This window comes from Heterocephalus glaber, unplaced genomic scaffold (assembly GCF_053883595.1).
Source record: "Heterocephalus glaber isolate CG9 unplaced genomic scaffold, H.glaber_assembly_v1.0 deba00001613, whole genome shotgun sequence".
Taxonomy (NCBI): Eukaryota; Metazoa; Chordata; class Mammalia; order Rodentia; family Bathyergidae; genus Heterocephalus; species Heterocephalus glaber.
Genome location: NW_028258384.1, coordinates 19004580 through 19018749, shown reverse-complemented (window position 1 = coordinate 19018749; position 14170 = coordinate 19004580). Strand labels below are relative to the sequence as shown.

Here is a 14170-nt window from a genome sequence, read left to right as displayed (position 1 = left end):
CAAAGGACTAAAATCTAAAATATATAAAGAGCTCAAATAATCAGAATCCCCCCTATTTAAAGACCCAATAAAAAAATGAGTATCTGAAATGAATAGACATTTCTCAGATGAAGAAGTATAAATAGCAAATAAATATATTAAAAAATGTTCAACATCACTAGTCATTTAATAGATTCTAATTAAAACAACTGAGATTTAGTCTTTCTCCAGAAAGAATGACAATTATCAAAAATTAACCAATAAAAAGTGCTGGTGGGGCTGTCATAAAAAAGGAACACTTTTCCACTGTCAGTGGGAGTGTAGACTGGTGCAACCACTGTGGAAGTCAGTGTGGAGATTCCTTAAAACACACTTAACTAGAGGTTCCATATTACCACTATCACCGCTACTTGATATTTTCCTGAAATAATTAAAAGCATCATACCACACCCATGTTTATAGCAGCACATTTTGTAGTAGCTAAATCTTACAAACAACTCAAATGCCCATCAACCAATTAATGGATAAAGGAGATGTGTTGTTTTATGCAATTAAGTACTATTCTGCTACAAAGGGGGATAACTTGAGACATTTATAGGTAAATGGATCTACCTTGAGACCATACTCTTAAGTGAAATGAATAAGACACGCATGTTTAAATATCACATTGTTTCTCTGGTGTAAGAAACCAAAATTGTATTTAAAGCTCAAAATATATAATAGATATTGAGAAATAGGAACAAAATGTTCAAATGGGAGAGGGAATTAGGGAGGGGGGGAAAGGAAAGTAAAGAAGGGAAAAGAAAAAAGAGAATAGAAGGAAGAAATGGAAACAAAGCTTTTGTAAATAAGGAGGGGAAGAAAGTTGAATAGAGGTGAGCGGAATGGGAAAAAAAGAATCAAGATATATCATGTACAGGTATAAATTCTCTATGATGAATTTTAACATTATGAATACCTAAACATACAAATAATATTAATAAAAAAGGAAAACGTAAAAGGGAAAGCAAAATCTTGGGGTTCTTTTGCCAGATATCTGTGAATTTAATAAGGTTATGCCTTGGTGGAGTTCTTTTTGTCATAATTTTTTGGTGCTCTATTAGGATTTTTTTTTACTTGTATTTTAAACTCTTTTCTTATAGTTGAGAAATATTATTCTATGGCTTCTACAAATATGTTAGTAAATCCATTGGTGCTTTCTATATATATGTATGTGTATATATTTAATGGTACATTTTAGGTATAAAATACATTTACATTTATCATTGGGTGTTTGTACCAGAACATGCTGTATCTTAGTTTTTATTTTTTCTCCTATTACCTGTGCACCCTTTACCCCCTCCACCCTTTCCTATTTCCACAGAGTTTGATTCCAGTTTTTTCTTTCTCATAATTTTTCCTTTCCCTTTTTCCCTTTCCCCTTCCCCTGAGACTATCCCCTAACCCTTGGACCTTTTCTTATTTCAAAGTATCAATTATTCATTTTAATCATTTTCATCCTTATTTACACTTTCAATTACTCACACTAGAGAAACTATTCAGTATTTACACATGTGTGTCCTATTTATTTCACTTAAGAGTATGGCCTCAATATGCATCCATTTAGCTATAAATGTCTCTAGTTTCTCATTCTTTATGGCTGAGTAGTACTCCATTTTATACAAAAACCACATCTTCTTTATCCAGTTTCCAGTTGATGGGCACTTAGGCTGTTTCCAAGCTTTAGCTATTACAAACTGTGCTGCTATAAACATAGGTGCACATATATCTCTGTGGTATATTTCTTTTAATTCTTTGGGGAAGATTCCCCATAGGGGAATAGCTGGGTCAAATGGGACCTGCAGTCCTAGTTCCTTGAGGTATCTCCATACTGATTTCCACAGTGGTTGCACCAGTCTACATTCCCACCAACAATGGAGAAGGGCTCCTTTCTCTCCACACCCCTGCCAGCATTTGTTATTTGTTGATTTCTTAGCCATTCTTTGTGGGGTGAGGTGGAATCTCAGTGTTGTTTACATCTGCATCTCTCAAATGACCAGTAATGTTGAACATTTTTTCATATGTTTAATTGCTGTTTTTACTTCTTTGTCTGAGAAATGTCTGTTCTTTTCAGATGCTCATTTTGGAATTGGGTCTTTGAATTTGGGAGTCTGATTTTATTCATTTCTTTGTATGTTCTTGATAGTAGACCTTTGTCTGAGGTACAGCTGCTAAAAATTTCTTCCTACATTGTAGGTTGTCTCTTAGCTCTGTTGGTAGTTTCTCTTGCAGTGCAGAAGCTTTTTAGTATGATGAGATCCCAGTTGTTGATTCTTTGTGCTAGCTCCCATGCTACTGAAGATTTGTTCATAAAGTCTTTTCCTATGCCAATGACATCAAGAGTTCTACCTAACTTATGTTCCAGCAAGTTTAGTGTTTCTGTCTTAATATTTAGATCTTTAATCCACTTCAATCTTAGTTTAGTGTGTGGTGATAGTTATGGGTCTAGTTTTAATCTTTGGCAGGTTGAAATCCAGTTTTTCCAACACCATTTATTAAATAGGCTATCTTTCCTCCAATGAGGGTGGTTGGCTCCTTTGTCAGAGATGAGGTGGCTGAATATGTTTGGAGTTGTTTCTGCATCTTCTAATCTATTCCACTGATCTTCAGGTCTGTTTCTTTGCCAGTACCATGCTGTTTTTATCACAGTAGCTTTGTAGTAGAGTTTCAAGTTGGGGATTGTGATACCCCCAGCCATGTCTCTGTTGCCTAGAATTGATTTTGCTATGCTAGGTTTCTTCTGCTTCCAAATGAATTTTTGGATTGTTTTCTCTAGTTCTGTGAAGCATATTTTTGGAATTTCAATTGGCATTGCATTGAATCTATAAAGTAGTTTTGGAAGTATGGCCATTTTCACTATATTGGTTCTTCCTACCCAGGAACAAGGGATATCTTTCCATTTTCTTATATTCTCTTGATCTCCTTTTTCAGAGGGCTGTAGTATTCAGTGTAGAGGTCTTTTGCTTCCTTTGTTAGGTTGATTTCTAGATATTTCATTGTTTAAATGCTATTGTAAAAGCAATTATTTCCCGAATTACTCTCTCAATGGGTCTATTTGCATATAAGAAGGCTATTGTTTTTTGAGTGTTGACTTTGTATCCAGCTACTCTACTGAATCTGTCAATTCAGTCTAGCAAGCTTTTGACTGAGTATTTGGATCTTCTATGTAAAGTATCATATCATCAGGAAATAACGACAGTTTCACTTCTTCCTTTCCTATCTTTATTCCTTTTATTTCTTTCTCTTTTCTAATTGCTATGGCTAATGTTCCCAGAACAATATTGAACAGGAGTGGTGATAGTGGGCATCCTTGTCTTGTTCCTGATTTTAGTGTGAAAGGTTTCAGTTTTTGACCATTTAGTATGATGTTGGCTGTTGATTTTTCATAGCCTTAATCAGGTTGAGATAAAGCCCTTCTATTCCAATTTTCTGTAGTGTTTTTATCATGAATGGGTGTTGGATTTTGTCAAATGCTTTTTCTGAATCTATTGAGATGATCATGTGGTTTTTGTCCTTGACTCTGTTAATATAGTGTATTACATTTATTGATTTATGGATGTTGAACCATCCTTGCATCCCTGGGATAAATCCGACTTGGTCAGGGTGTATGATCTTCTTGATGACCCTCTGTATTCTGTTTGCCAGTATCTTGTTGAGAGTTTTTGCATCTATGTTCATTAGGGTGATTGGCCTGTAGTTCTCTTTTTGGGTTGGGTCTTTCCCTGGTTTTGGTATCAAAGTAACACTTGCTTCTAGAAATGAATTTGGAAGCCTTGCTTCCCTTTCAATTTCCTTGATGAGTTTAAAGAGTAATGGTGATAGTTCTTCTTTAAATGTCTTGTAGAATTCAGCAGTGACGCCATCTGGACCTGGGCTATTCTTTGTTGGTAAGTTTTTTTATTGCATTTTCAATTTCACTCATTGTTATTGGGGTGTTTAGAATTTCTATATCTTCTTCATTTAATTTTGGCAATTCGTATGTATCTAGGAATCTGTCCATTTCTTCTGTGTTTTCCATTTTATTAGAGTACAGGTTCTCAAAGTAGGTATTGATGATTCTCTGAATTTCTGCTGGGTCTGTTGTGGCTTCCCCTTTTTCATTCTTGATTGCATGGATTTGAGTCTTTTCTTTCCTTTTTTTGAGAAGGTTGGCTAAAGGATTATCAATTTTATTTATTCTTTCAAAAAACCAATTCTTTGATTCATTGATTTTTTTGTATCCTTATCTTAGTCTCCATTGCATTGATTTCTGCTCCTGTCGTTATAATTTTCTTTCTTGTATGAACTTTGGGTTTGTTATGCTCTTCTTTTTCTAGGACCTTGAGGTTCTGCATTAGGTTATTTAACTGAGTTCTCTGTTGTCCTAATATAGGCATTCACTGCTATGAATTTCCCAAGTAGAACTGCTTTCATTGTGTCCTACAGATTCCTGTATGTTGTATTGACATTATCATTTACTTGTAGAAACTGTCTAATTTCTTCTTTAATCTCCTCTGTAACCCATTGGTTTTTCAGGAGGGTGTTGTTCAATTTCCATATGTCTGTGGGAGTTTTGTGGTTTCTTATCTCCAATTTTATTGCACTATGGTCTGATAATATGCAGGGGATAACTTCAATTCTTTTACATTTACTTAGATATGTCCTATGAGCTAGCATGTGATCTATTTTGGAAAATGACCCGTGTCCAGCTAAAAAGAATGTGTATTCTGATTTTGTGGGGTGGAAGACTTTGTAAACATATATTAAGTCCATTTGTTCAATAGGATGGTTCAGTTCTAGAATATTGTTGTTAATTTTTTTTCTAGTTGATCTGTCTATTTGTGACAGAGGGGTTTTGAGGTCCCCCACTGCAATTGTATTAGTGCTTATTTGGTTTTTCATGTCCAGTAATATTTGTTTTGTATAGTTGGGGGCATTCATATTTGGTACATATATATTTAGGATTGTCATCTCTTCCTCTTGGATTGTTCCTTTCACAAGGATGTAGTGACCATCTTTGTCTCTCTTAATTAGTTTTGGTTTGAAATCTACTTTGCCTGAAAATAAGATTGCTATGCCTGCTTTTTTCTGGGTTGCTGTCGCATGGAGAACTGTTTTCTATCCTTTTACTTTCAGTCTATGGATTTCCTTTTGAGTTAGGTGTGTTTCTTCTGTACAACATATTGCTGGCTTTTGCTTCCTAATCCATTCTGCCAGTCTATTTCTTTTGATTGGTGAATTGAGGGCATTAACATTGATAGTTGTAACTGAGAGATAAAAATGATTATGGTTGTCTCATAAAACAGAAAATACCATGCCACCAAAATAAGTAGTATTTATGCTTGGCATATTATTCTGTCTTTTGGTTTAGTAACAGTATATGAAGACTGTTTTGGGTTGTGACTTGCACTTCTAGCACCACCAGAATTAGAGATTTTCAAACACTTTCTCATTTACAAATATGACTATAGTACTTAAAGAAGCATAATTATCATGTTCAAAATATTTACCTTTGTTATTTGTGGAGAAAGAATAAGGGAGTTACAACCGAAAACAGCCAAGCAATATCATATACACAAAAGATAACCTTAAAATGTAAATTAAGTAGTTGGGATTTGCAAACTTTTGCATTTCTCTAATTGAAGAAGGAGGAAAATGACATGATGCAGTAGCTTTAGAATCAGAAAGCAGTAGATAGTAGTATTGTTCTAGACAACAATTTTAGGATATATAGGGCCTATAGTAAATAACAGAAAAACGTTAATGATATGTTTATCTTCTATGCTTTAACCATCAGGAAAATGTCAGTTGGAAGCAAATAAACATTTCCTGGGAGACTAAAGGGGAGAGAGAATGGTGATATTTGTGGCTTTTTTTTTCTTTTTTTGGTACCAGGGATGGAACTCAGGACCTTGCACTCGCGGGGCAGGCGCCGGAACTACTGAGCTAAATCCCCACCCCATGAGTGGTGATATTTGAATGTCTCTAGTGAACAGGTAAAATAATCCCTTGATAAAATTTCATGATAGCAGATATAGTTGAATATTTTATTTTATATTGCCTCAATGTTTTAAAATAAAATAAGAATATTAGTTTTATAATATAAATGTATGTATAATACAAACTTTTATTTTACATGAACATTATTGCATCCATCATGTAAGATATACAATTTTCTCTCTTTATCTGAACCAACACTTTCATAATGCAATTAAAATATGGTACAACAAATCACAGGTCATTGCTGGACCTTATAATAAAGACTACTCTAGGGAAGTCCCTGAAAATATTCTGCTTGTATTTATAATTTTATTTAATTAAATGACATTTATTAAACAGCTACCATGTGTCTGTGGCCACAAGCTGTTAAGGTTTGCAGTCACAGTTTCTGCTCTTGTAATATTTAGAGATTTAGTGAATGTTGGGAATGTGTTGTCACAGACACACTGGGCACTTGAAACTCTATGTATATGAACCATGTCAGAGAAGCAGCCAAGACATAATTGATGACACTAGTGTTATATAAAGCCACAAAAATAAGGGGTATGCACTATCTAATTCCTTGCTTTAGCTTTATACCTGAATTATTTCTCTCTCTCTCTCTCTCTCTCTCTCTCTCTCTCTCTCTCTCTCTCTCTCTCTCTCTCTCTCTCTCTCATAAAGGCCCTCAGAGTGAGATATATCTCCAGCCCTTTTTTAAATGTCTTTATATTGAGATTGAGTCTTGCTAAGTTTTCCAGGCTGGGTTCAAATTGCAATCCTCTTAAATTATCATTTTAGGGGGCTAGTAATGGTCATGTGCCAGCACACTGGACTCTACACCAGAATTCTTACAACTCTTTTAGTTCAATGATTCTTCTTGCAGATTGTTTCAATCTCATGGCTTGGATGTGGACCTTTTGTGTTGTTAGGAATCTTGGTGTTCAGGCCCCATTTGAAAAGATGACATAGTTAAGAGAAATTTTCATTGCCTCCTAAGAAGTATCACTGCTTCAGCTTTTATTGGCACTTAATGGCACTTAAGTGCTTCTAGACATGTGGATTTTAATCCAAATAATTTGTTTTATAAAATTTAAAGATTCCTTGCAATTTTGAAAGTATGAATTATCCAGCAAACTGCTTTAATACAGTAGCATTAAGTATTATCTGTGATTCATGCTTTTGCCTGAGTTGAAGTTCCATCTCTAATATGTCCAATGTTTGCTTTATAAACTTAAAACTTTCTGTCAGTGTTTGAGATAAAAGACAGCTACACCTAAGTAAATGATATTAATTTTACACTATGGTCAGTGTGATAAATTGATTAGTTTGCAACTAAGTTGAAGTGAAGGTGAAAGCTTACATATAGAAAATAGCTCAAAATGATTTATGACTGCAAATCTAATTTTGAAAATATTTCTTCTCTAAGCTTCTGTCATTTCTTATATGGAACACCTGGTTCCAAACTGCATTTTGGACTTTTGTTTTATAATATACACCCCATTATAAGATGCAAAACTTTTTGCTTTAGTGAACATCCTTACAGTATCAATAAAGAATATTAACTGTAAATTTCATCAAGCAATATGACCCAGGGAGGAGTCAGGATTAAATGAATTAAAGGACCAAACAATGGTATAAATTGACCCCCTCTGCACAAGGCAAGAGGTCTCAGAGAAAAAGTTAAGAACTCATTTTTCAGGGTCTTAAAAATGTCCTCGTTTCTTATTAAAGAAAATCAGAGTCACACTAACGTTAATGTGGAAAAGTGTTAAAATTCTAATAGGTCATTATTGCCAAAGATAGTGAAAAATATCTAAATAATTTTTTTAAATGTAAAAATAAAAGAGGTGTCCTTTAATTCCTACAAACTATTTGTTTTGGGACAAAAAAGAAAGACTAATGTGAAGTATAATCTATTATTATATTTAATCAGTATAGAAATCAGAGATAGTATAATACTTAGGAATTGATTTTCTGAAAATTATTCAATTTTTTGACAACCACTATGTTATAATGTCAAAATTTCCTAATGCTTCTGAAATAATAATAGAATGTGTAAAAAGTAAAATGCTTTGTGCCCAAATTCAGAAAGGAATGGGATTTTTTTCTTGTCCTTTTCTGTATTTATTTATTTTTTCCAGGCATATATGGAAATAGTTTTTGAATTCTAAGCAGTAAATCAATATCAACTCAACATACCAAAGTGTTTTTTTCCCAAAGATACGTATGTTATAAGGCAATAATACAGAGTCAGACGCGGTTTTAGGGAAACTACCTGGAGCCAAAGTCTAATGGTCAAAATAATGTGCAAAGTAGGCTTGAAAAAATTCACCAACAAAAGTAAAGGACTACATAGTATAGTGATTTATTTATTTATTTTTTTTGCAAAGTGAAGATTGTTTATTGCTTGTGATGATTTTAACAGGCAAAATATTATGCTGGGGTTGACATACCTACAATGTGATGCCTATGAAATAAATGCCTGTGTAGAATTGAGCATTGGAATGAAATTCATGCATCAGTTTTTCTTGAGGTCTCACTTCCCCTTTTCTGGGTGAAGAGGAGCTGGCCGATAGCCCCACCCCAAGTTGGTGGAGGGTCTGCCTTGGGGCCACGCCCCCCCCCCATCACTCCTTACAGCATTCACATTGCAGCCCTGGGCTCATTGTGCTCATCCATGCATTTCTCCTCAGAGAAAGCAAAGGTCATACATGTTGAAGAAAGAAGTCATATTGCCTTTCGTACAAAATGAGATGAAAAAATCATTTAAACACACTTTTCAAGTGTCATTCTTCTTTAACCTTTACACACACACACACACACACACATATGTTAAAGCTCTTATTTTTCTTCATCAATATACTCTATTTTGAACTTTAAAAAATAAACTTTCTCTTTTGGTACCTATCATTTCCTGTGTTAGCCTGAAAATGTTTAAAAAATACACCTCCCTAGAACTCTTCTGTCCAAATAATAAGCATAAATAATATTAACATCTATGTTGTACATATAGAAAAGGACGTGTCCAGGTGTCCACTGTGGCTGCGGCCCACTGATGTCCCTTGGGTGGTCTAGAAGTCTGCAGCCCATCTCTGCAAGCCAAACAGGCCCTGCTCTGACTGTGGGGGGCTGGGCAGGAACTCACTGTCCCACTTGTCCATGTGTAAATTACTTCTAGAGAAACGGAGGACACTTCCCAGCCCACTGACCGGCACTAGGGAGGACACCCAGCCAAGGGAGCTGAAGAGGGACAGCTGGGTGGCCTGGCCAGTACCTAGAGGTGTCCTCTGGAGATGCCCAGGGCACTCTATGGAAACAGCCTGCCCCGGCGTGGAAGACCCCGGGGACCCCAGCAGGCTGTTCTCTCTCAGTGGCACACTCGTGTCCACTACACTGGGCTCCCTGCTGGCCTCCGGAGAGGCACAGTCCAGGGCTAGGGACTTGGAGGGGTTCACAGTGCTCCCAGGGGAGAGCTCAGTCTGTGGCTCTCCCAGGAGGTGTCCCTGAGCAAAGGTCTCTTGAGGAGTCTTGAGTATCTTGTGGCATTTCTTGGCCAGCTGGTGTCCCAGCTGCAGCTGGGGGTGGGGAACAGGCTTCCCTGGAGAGCTTTGACAAACAATTTGGACAGCAGTGCAGTGACAGGCATTATGAGGCAGGTCAAGTAGAACACGGGGCCTCCCAGTAACGTCTGCAAGGTCCTGTACGGGAAAGACGGAGGGTAGCAGGTTGCACAGGCAGAATTGTAGATCAAAGCCACCATCGAGAATAAAAGGACACTGAAGCCACATGCTATCCGGTTGAGCCAGGTCCAGGTTTTGATTTCAACACCCAGGTGCACCAGGGAGGTGAGCAGAGCGTTGGCAGTGATGCGGGTGCTCCAGGTGAACACGTCCATGTCCAAGTCATAGTAGGCCAGGTAAGAAATGAAGAAACAGACCAAGCTCTGGAAGGCAGCATCGATCATGTTTAATCAGAAGGCTCGGGGCCAATATTCCTCCATTTTCTGGCTACTCTTGTAGAGCTGCCCCTCGGTGAGCAGCATATCTGCTAGCACATCCTTGTCCAGCACCCCAGTCACAAGTTGGGGAAGTGACAAGAATAGAAGATTAAAGAAGATCAGATACCACTGATCAATCATGGCAGAGAGCCGAGAAGTCACAGTAAAACTGGAACCACAACAGGAGGCCCACAAACATAGTATTTTTGTAGAAGAAGTAGAGCACCATGTTGGCGAGTCGTGAGTAGCACCAGTGTCCGTGGACGATCAGGAGTCTCTCCAAGTACTGGAATTTCAGCACTAGAAGTCATTGGCCATTACTGCCCGAGTGCCTTCTTGGACTGAGATCCCCACGCCCACATCCACCACCTGGATCATGCTGACATCCTTTGATGCCATCACGTATGGCCAGGGTCATGGCCTTGGGCTTGCTCCGGACCAGCTTCACCACCATGCTCTTCTGCAGAGGGGTCGAGGGACAGCAGAGCACGGAGCAGCACTGCTTGGAGAGGAAGAGGAGCTTGTCCTCCAGGTTTTTCTCGAGCGCATAGGTCAGGCTTCTCCCGTCAATCACGAGGCTCAGGCTGGGGCCAGAGGTGGTGAGTTTGGAGGCTGAGCAGAGAGGGAAGAACCCCACCCTGATGTCTCCTTTGGTCTTCTTAGGGGTGCTGCAGGGGCCCCTGGACTGTGCATACTGTAGGCACTGTTCCAGCAGGGCCAAGCAGGCTTCCCTGGGACTCGGCGTTCAGGGTGGTGATTTCCTCTTCGTTGTCCAGCGGTTTGCAGGAGTGGGCGATGTTCACGGCTGTTTCTTGTTTGTCACTGGTGAGAACCCAGATCTGCAGGCCCGCTTGTACAAGGAGATCGGGATCAAAACCTGCAGAACTATTATTGTCATAAATGAGTACACTGCTGCTGTGACGGGGACAAGGAACTACCATCAGACTTGGGGACATCAAACAATGCTTTCTTTTCTTGATACAGCCATACCCACAATCCATGTCCAACCGCTGAAAACAGAGACGTACAAATGAGAAGGACACACCAGAGCACATCGAAGTTCACCTGCCTCTCAAGCTGGCTGCGCTTGTAGCGGGGCCGGCTGTTGTTCAGCAGAGCCTTGGTCTCATGTCCTGCATAGAGGACAATACCAACCACCGCCTCTGTATTCCAGATGGTAGAGTCGCGCAGCAGCAGGTTCTCCTTGCGCAGTCCGGCCTTCTCTCCACTCCTGTGTGTGGAACTCCGAGAATCCACAGCCGCTTCAGGTTGGTCTCCCCGTCCAGGTTGGCGGTCTCGATGTGGCACAGCCCGTTGGAGTCGCTGGAAGAGAGCAGCAGAATGTCCGCAGGTATGATCTCGTTACAGGGGAGCTGCACGAAGTCTCCCAGGTGCCTTCCAGAATAGGCTCACTTACTTGTTTTCCTCCCCGCCGAAGACCAGACAGGCGCGGTAGTTGCTTGCCAGGTCGGAGCGGTGGCGGCTTAGGTCCTCCCACAGGTCCTTGAGCACCGTCACGACCAGGACGAAGGACAGCAGCGAGTACTTGGTGGTCCGCAGCCGGTTGTCGGCGGCAGGCGGGGCGGGGAGCCCGAGGGCGGGCGCCCCAGGCGAGCAGCTCCGAGCGCACAATGTGGACCACGCCGTGCCCGCGCCGCCGCCTGCGCCCCGCCGTGTGATGATTTTTGATATAATTTGAGACAGAATTTTCTGATCAAAGCCATAAAGTAAGCAAATATGCAAATATGGAAGATCTTTGTTTATTTTTGTGATGGTGGGAGATTGAATCCAGCTGCCTGCACTGAGCTACATCCCCAGTTCTTTATTTTGAGACAGGGGCTTAGAAATTGCTATCCCCCTTCCTCAGCTTTCCAAATAGCTGAAATAACAGTCATGTACCACCATGCTTAGTTCAAATGTAGTTTTTTTTCTATTAGTATATGTTTGTACTACATAATGATTACATTTCTTGTGGGGAGTTAGTACACATACAGAACACATCTCAATTCTTTTTTTCAAATGCGGTAGTTTTAATACTTTCAAAAGATCTACATGAACTTGATGCAAATAGAAGGAATTTTTGGTCCACATTGTAAGAGCATAGAATGCTGTTACTTGATTTAAACCATGCAAAAGAAAAATCATCTTCAAAGGGACTGATAACATATATTACTTCAACATTAGAAGTATTGACACTAAAGATGCTTGATTAATTTATAATATTGTGTAACTTGAGTATCTTGTTGAATTTTGTGCCTTGTTTTCTGTTTTTTTGAGTCTAAATATATATTTTTTCACCTGTTATGATATGTTTACATAGTGAATAGCTCCATTAGCTCAGGCTTCTTTCCACTGACTCACAAGTTATGCTGTTCTGGGTGGTGCAAGCTGGTGCTTTAGTTTAATCCAGGCTTTGCATTCCTCACTTTTCTGATCATTTTCCTTTGTGCATTTTTAGAAAGTTGTCTCAGCTCTTGGACCCTTTACTATGCTCAATATAAACATTAATTCTCTTGGTAAGAATTGCGACCTATATGTCCTTCAGAATAATAGCAGATTTTTCAATGTAACCCTTAATGAATAGAAGGAGTTAGTGTGAGGTACTTTAAACTCTGAAAGAAAATAATTGCCAACCCAGATCACTAATTTGAAGAAGACATAAAATAGTCCAATAATAAGTATAAACTAAAGAAATTTACAATCAATAGGCCAGAATTATAGATAATATGTAAGGGAATAGTAAACAAATGAAAAAGACATAAACAGTCATAAGACAAAGGGAAAAAGTAAATCTCATTGGGAGAATAGATACATGAATGCCAAACAGAAATAAATCTAACATTAGGTAAAAAATTATAACAAGAATTAATGCATACATATCAACAATAACAATGTAAATGGTCTTAATTTTCTAATTAAAGGACACACACTGGCAATTTAGATCAGAGAAAGAGAGAGAGAGAGAGAGAGAGAGAGAGAAACTATATGTTGCCTGCACGAAACTTATCTGAACAGCAAAGATATAAACTGACTGAAAATGAAAGTATAAAAAATTATACAGCAAGTAGCTGGAACCCCAAAGCAAACAGGAGTAGCTATGCTTACATGTAACAAGTAGACTTCAAATAAAAATTGTACATAAGAGTCAAAGAAGGCCATTGCATATTAGTAAAGTGGACAATTCAAGAAGAAATGAAGTTATAAAGATGTTCAACTGAACATCACTGTACAAACATTACTTGACCCAAAAGGACAACAAAACACCTATGATAGAAAAAAACAAAAATCAACAATGAAACATTCTAATGAAATTACACTATAGTTCAATAGGACTCAATAGATATTTACATTTACCACTGCAAAATAGAGGATTATCTGAAATTATTTTTAAAACATATACCAAGAAATTTGATGAAAGAAACAGATAAGTACCTACATTCATATGAGTTATAAAAATTGAACCAAGAAAATATATAAAAAAGATCAATAACAAGCATTGAGATTTGTGTGATAATAAAAACTCTGCTGTATAAGGAAACACGAGGTGTCAATGGATTTAATGTTAAGTTTTACCAGACATTTAGACAAAATTTAAAGACAATATTCTTTAAACTTGACCAAGTAATAAAGAGGTCAAAATGCTTCCAAATTCATTCTGTAAAGCCAGGATTACCTTCACCAAAACCAGATAATAGCTCAACTAAAAAGGAAAACTAAATACCAGTATTTTGATGAGCATGCATGCAATTATCCTTGGTAAAATTCATTCAAATAGAATTCAACAACACATTGAAATGATCAGGCACCATGATCAAGTTGTTTTCATTCCAAAGATGAAAGAGTGATTCAACATAAAAATTGAAAATTGTAATACAGGATTTTTGTCATGAATGGATGTTGGCTATTGTCAAAGGGTTTTTCTGCATCTCTTAGAAGATTGTGTGAATTTTGTCCTTGCTTCTTTTTATGAGATGTATTACATTTATTGATTTATGTGTGTTGAATTGTCATTTCATCACTGGGATCAAGCTAGATTTTTCATGTTGTATAACCATTTCAATGATTTGTTTAATTCTATTTGTTAAAAAATTTACATCTCTATTTATTAGGAAGATTGGCATATAGATTTCTGTCTTTTTGGGTTTTGTACCAGGGTAATGAATGCAGGAATGAATCTGGCAGTGCTCCTTCCCT

The 14170-nt window shown here is 37.9% G+C and overlaps 1 pseudogene; it reads right to left on the bottom strand.

Moving 5' to 3' along the window:
• Positions 1–9050: 9050 nt before the first annotated feature.
• LOC101717295 (phospholipid-transporting ATPase VA pseudogene) lies at positions 9051–13135 on the bottom strand (annotated as a pseudogene).
• Positions 13136–14170: the final 1035 nt, after the last annotated feature.